We start from the raw sequence: 5,367 nt of genomic DNA, 5'->3' as shown, positions 1-5,367 counted from the left end.
CTTAATCAAGGATGTCAATGATAATTATAGAGTTATTACAATTGATAAAATGGAGAATGGATTATATAAGTTTCAATAATTTACTTCTAAATGTGAAGATGAACATATGTGTGCTATTGCCCAATATGATGATATGAGCAGGTTGTGGCATGAGCATTTGGGGCATGTCAATTTTCAAAGTCTCAAGCTTATGGAGAGATTAGAAATGGTGCATGGGCTTCCAAAGATATCATTAAGTCCCAAGGTATGTGAATGGGAAAACAACATGTGGAAATTTTCTCTCAAGGTCAATCATAGAGAGCAAAAACTCCTCTACATCTAGCTCATAGTGATGTAATGGGTCCTTTTAAAACACCTTCAATTGGAGGATCAAGGTATGCTCAAACCTTTATAGATGATTATAGTAGAATAATTTGGGTGTATTTTCTATAAAAGAAAGATGAAGTGTTTCAAAAGTTTAAGGAGTTTAAAGCTTTGACTGAAAAACAAAGTGGAAAGTGTTTAAAGATAATAAGAACCGATAGAGGGACTGAATATATGAATAAGGCCTTTCTAGATTTTTGTAAAGAAGATGTCATAAAGAAGGAATAAATGTTCTCTTATTCACCCCAACAAAATGGGCTTGCTGAAAGGAAAAATAGAACTATAATAAAAATAGCTAGGTGCATGCTTCATTCTAGAAATCTAGAAGCTAAATTTTGGGCTGAAGTAGTTCATACTATCATATATATTTTCAATAGAACACTTACTAAGGTAGTTTTGAACATAACACTAGAAGAGGCATGGAGTGAAAGAAAGCCTACATTATCTCATTTTATAATTTTTGGTTGCAATGCATATGCTCACATTCCTGATGAAAGAAGGAGAAAACTTGAAAGGAAGAATGAGAAGAGCATAATGGTTGGATATAGTGAGAAATTAAAAGGATATAGGTTATACAATCCCAAAACAAATGAAATTTCTATTAAAAGAAATGTATGATTTAATGAAGATATTAACAATGATAACTCTCCAATATTATCTTTCTTTCCAATTTTGAGTGATGAAGAAAAGTCTACTTCTACTAATGATCAAAGTCAAGATATGGAAACTACTATCGGGGAAGAGACTCAAGTTGAAGAATCAAGTGAAAGTGATAATGAAAATCTAAGGAAATTTAGAAGCATCCAATAAATTTATCAAGAAGGTCCTAGAAATATATTTTCTAACTATGCTCTCATGACCAAGGTGATGGAGGTTGACACTCCAAGCACGTATGAAGAAGCAAAGGGAAAAGATGAATGGGAAGTAGCTATGTAAGAAGAATACAACTCTTTGATAAAGAATGGAACATGAGAACTAACAACAATTCTAGAAGGAAAAAATGTGGTTGGTTGCAAGTGACCTATAGAACAAAGTTTACATCAAATGGAGTTATTGAAAAGTATAAAGCAAGGTTAGTGGCTAAATGTTTCTCGCAAATAGAAGGTATAGATTATACTAAAACCTTTGCTCCAATTGCCAAAATGACTTCCATTCATACAATAGTCACTTTAGCTGCAGAGCTTGGTTGGAAAAATTTTTAAATGGATGTAAAAAGTGCATTTTTGCATGGTGACCTAAAAGAAGAAATTTATATGCAACAACCACAAAGATTTATTAAATATGGTGAAGAAAATTTGGTCTATAGATTAAGAAAATACTCTATGGTCTTAAGCAAGCACCAAGGGAATGGTACTCAAAAATAAATAAGTACTTTCTAGATATTGAATTTAAAAGAAGTAAAACTAATATAGATGTGTATGTAAAATATAGTGATGATAAAGTTGTTATCATTTTATTGTATGCGGATGACTTGATTATTGCATGAGATCACATGCATGATATTGAGATAACTAAAGATCAACTCAAATAAGTTTTTGAAATAACTGATTCAGGACTAATGCACTACTTTTTGGGCATACAAGTATGACAAGAAGAAGGAAGGATCATGCTTTCTCAAACTAAATATGCTCTTGATGTACTAAAGAAGTTTAATATGAGTGATTGTAAACCATGTAATACACCATGTGAAGTAGGATTGAAGTTGAGTACTAACTCTACTCAAAAGAAGCTAGATGGAAAATTGCATAGACAACTTGTTGGAAATCTTTTTTATCTTACTCTAACTGGACCAAATATTGCATATGTGGTTGGTATTGTATCAAGGTACATGGAAGATCCACACATTGAACATTGGAAAGTGGCTAAAAGAATATTAAGATACATTAAGGGTACTTACCATCTTGGCATCAAATATAGATATGGAGGAGAGCTTACTTTAGTTGGCTATATAGATTCTAATTATGTAGGTGACATTGATGATAGAAAATCAACTTCAGGATATATCTTCCACCTTGGATCGGGACCAATTTCATGGAGCAGGAAGAAGCAAGAAACAATGTCACTTTCATTTATAGAAGCTGAATATATTGGTTCATCAAAGGAATCTCAAGAAGCATTGTGGCTTAGGTGATCACTTGAATAATTGCATCATCCACAAGACTCTCCAACTACAATATATTATGACAACTAAAGTACTATCAAGCTAGCAAAAAATCTAGTATATCATGCAATATCAAAGCATATAGAAGTGCATCATCATTTTGTTTGAGATCTAATTGAAGGTTAAGAGGTGGAGCTTCAATTGTTGGAGCTCTAATTGTTGAAGTTGTTTATGATAATAAGTTAGTAGGAAGTTTTCCATTGCAAAAGTTACAAATTATGGATACTACCATTTCAAGTCCATATACGGAAAGTAATGACACTAATATCAAGAATGAGATGGATTTAGAAGGGATTAATTCTATGTCCATGAGTAAAAAAATTGAAAAATCATCTCAAAGAGTGTCATCGATAGAGTCTCAGTGTTAATAAATTCAAAAAGGTTCATGAAAATGTCCAAAGGTATGTAAGGCCCTCTCTTGATCAGTGTCATGCTACTTTAGGTAGCGATTCTCTTTGTACTACAAACACTTCTCAAGTTTTTGGTCATGATGATAATTCATCATTAACTAAGATACATACATACAAAGAGACATTCACTCCTTAAGATACTATACAAATTGAAAAGAATCATATTGTATTTCAGCATTCACATGGAACAAATAGTGATATAGAGGCCTCATATCAATTTGTGAAGGGATCAAGGGTTCATGAAGAATGTTCAAATCAAGAGATTAAAATATGAATATTTTAAACATTTCAAGATTTTGCTAGTTTCCTTTTCAAACTTTTCTAGATACTAGTTAAACATTTGAAAAGCATCATATTTTCTTCTCAAAAACATATTTGTCATCATTCTTGAGTAATCATCAAAAAATAAAATAAAGTATTTGTCACCTTTGTAGCTTTGCACATCAACTGGTCCACGTAGATCAGTATGAACTAATTCCAAAACTTCTTTTGAAGTATGAGTCTTACTCTTAAAACTAGACCTTGCCATCTTGCCTAACTAACATTGTTTGCAAATCACATTATCAGGTTTCTTTAGTTTTGAAAAACCTCTAACTCTTTTCATCTCACTAATACTAACCAAGCTGTCAAAATTTAAATGACAAAATTTTTTGTGCCATAGCCACACATCATCAAATTTTAAAACAAGAAAAGTAGCTTCATTCATGTCAAGATAAAATAGATTACCTCTAGTATGATCTCCACTCCCAATGAGTTCTCCATCATCATCATAGATCTCAACTTTCTTGTGTTCAAATTCAACTTTGTATCCTAAAGTATTCAATTGTGACACACTCAACATATTATAGTTAAGTCCTTCTACATAGTAAGCATTGTCACGCATGATCTTTTTTGTCAATCTTAATGGTCCTTTACCTTTCACTGGACAGGGTGCATCATTACCAAATCTAACACTATTTCCATTATAATGCTCAAGGGTAATGAACTGACTTTTTTCACTAGTCATGTAATGAGAACATCTAGTGTCAATGCTCCATCTTTCACCTTTGGTTACATAAGATACTAATTCAATTGCCTCATCTTCATCTGAATCATCTTTCATAGAAACATACACAACTTCATCATCATGATCATCTAATTCATCATTAGACTCTTCTTCAATAATGTAACAAGCTTTCTTTTCCTTTTCTTTATAGCCTTTATCACTCTCATCTTTTCTACGGTCTCAAAATTCATCTTCATTTTTATTGTTTTTCTTCTCAGGACACCTTGCTATAATATGGCCAACTTCATTACAATCAAAACACATGATGGGCAACTTACCTTTGCATCTACGAAGTCTCCTAGTCAACAGTGCTTCCAATTCTTCTAGATCTTCATCATCTGTGTCATTGTCACTAGCAACATGCTTGACATTTTCCTTACCTTTGGGTTCTTTTAGTGTTAGCTTAACTTTGAAACTAGAATCAATATTTTTAGATTTGAAATTATCAAAATTAAAAAGCATTGAGTCTACCAACTAGTCCCTCAAGGGTTAGATCACTACCACGAGTACACTTCAGTTCTTGTATAGTAGAGACTCTAATAACATAGATAGGTAGCAGGGTTCTTAACACTTTTCTAATCATACTCTCATCTTCAATAATTCCATTTGCTTCTTGGATTGCATTTACAACATCTTTGAATCTTGTACAATACTAGAATATAGTCTCACCTTCTAGCATTCTCATTTCATCAAAATTTCATCTTTGAATTTCTACTTTGGCTCTCAACACATTCTTGTCTCCTCCATAGATTTTTTGTAGGCCATCCCACATTCCATTAGAAGTGGTACATTTTTTGATGTCTTCAAACTCTAAATAGCTTAGGGCAGATGTAATGTCCAACATTTCCTGATTGTGCTCTTTCTTCTATTTGAGTTGTTCAATAGTTAGGGCTCCAACTACTGTAACATATATAGTGGTTATGGTTGTCTATGCATAATCTCCAAGGCCTTCTAGATGAAACTTCATCAAACCTTTCCATGTAGGAAATTTTCTCTTGTTTAACTTGGGTACTACCTTTCTGTACATCCTTATCTTTAGTTTCAAGTACCTTCAAACTATTTCCTTCACAAGCACTAAATGATTTGATACCAATTGTTGGAATACTTTAGAATAACAAAGAGTGGGGTGAATTAGTTATCCAAGGTCCAAATGTATAGATAAAATTTTTCAATACTTAACATATACATGTGCATGCATTGATCAACCAATATATCAAACCATAGTATATTATTGTCCTAGGTCAATTGAACTTTGCAGAAATGTAAAAATGAAATACTAAAAAATAAGTCATACAATTTGACACAAGGATTTTATGTGGAAACCAAATTTGGAAAAAATCACCAGTAACATGCTACCAATTTTTAGTCTTTTGAAGTGAGCTCTATGA

This window comes from Cupressus sempervirens, chromosome 5 (genome assembly GCF_028749045.1).
Source record: "Cupressus sempervirens isolate cs-2001-9-10 chromosome 5, ASM2874904v1, whole genome shotgun sequence".
NCBI classification, from domain to species: Eukaryota; Viridiplantae; Streptophyta; class Pinopsida; order Cupressales; family Cupressaceae; genus Cupressus; species Cupressus sempervirens.
The sequence above is the reverse complement of the archived record's forward strand: the minus strand, read 5'-3'. Positions refer to the sequence as shown.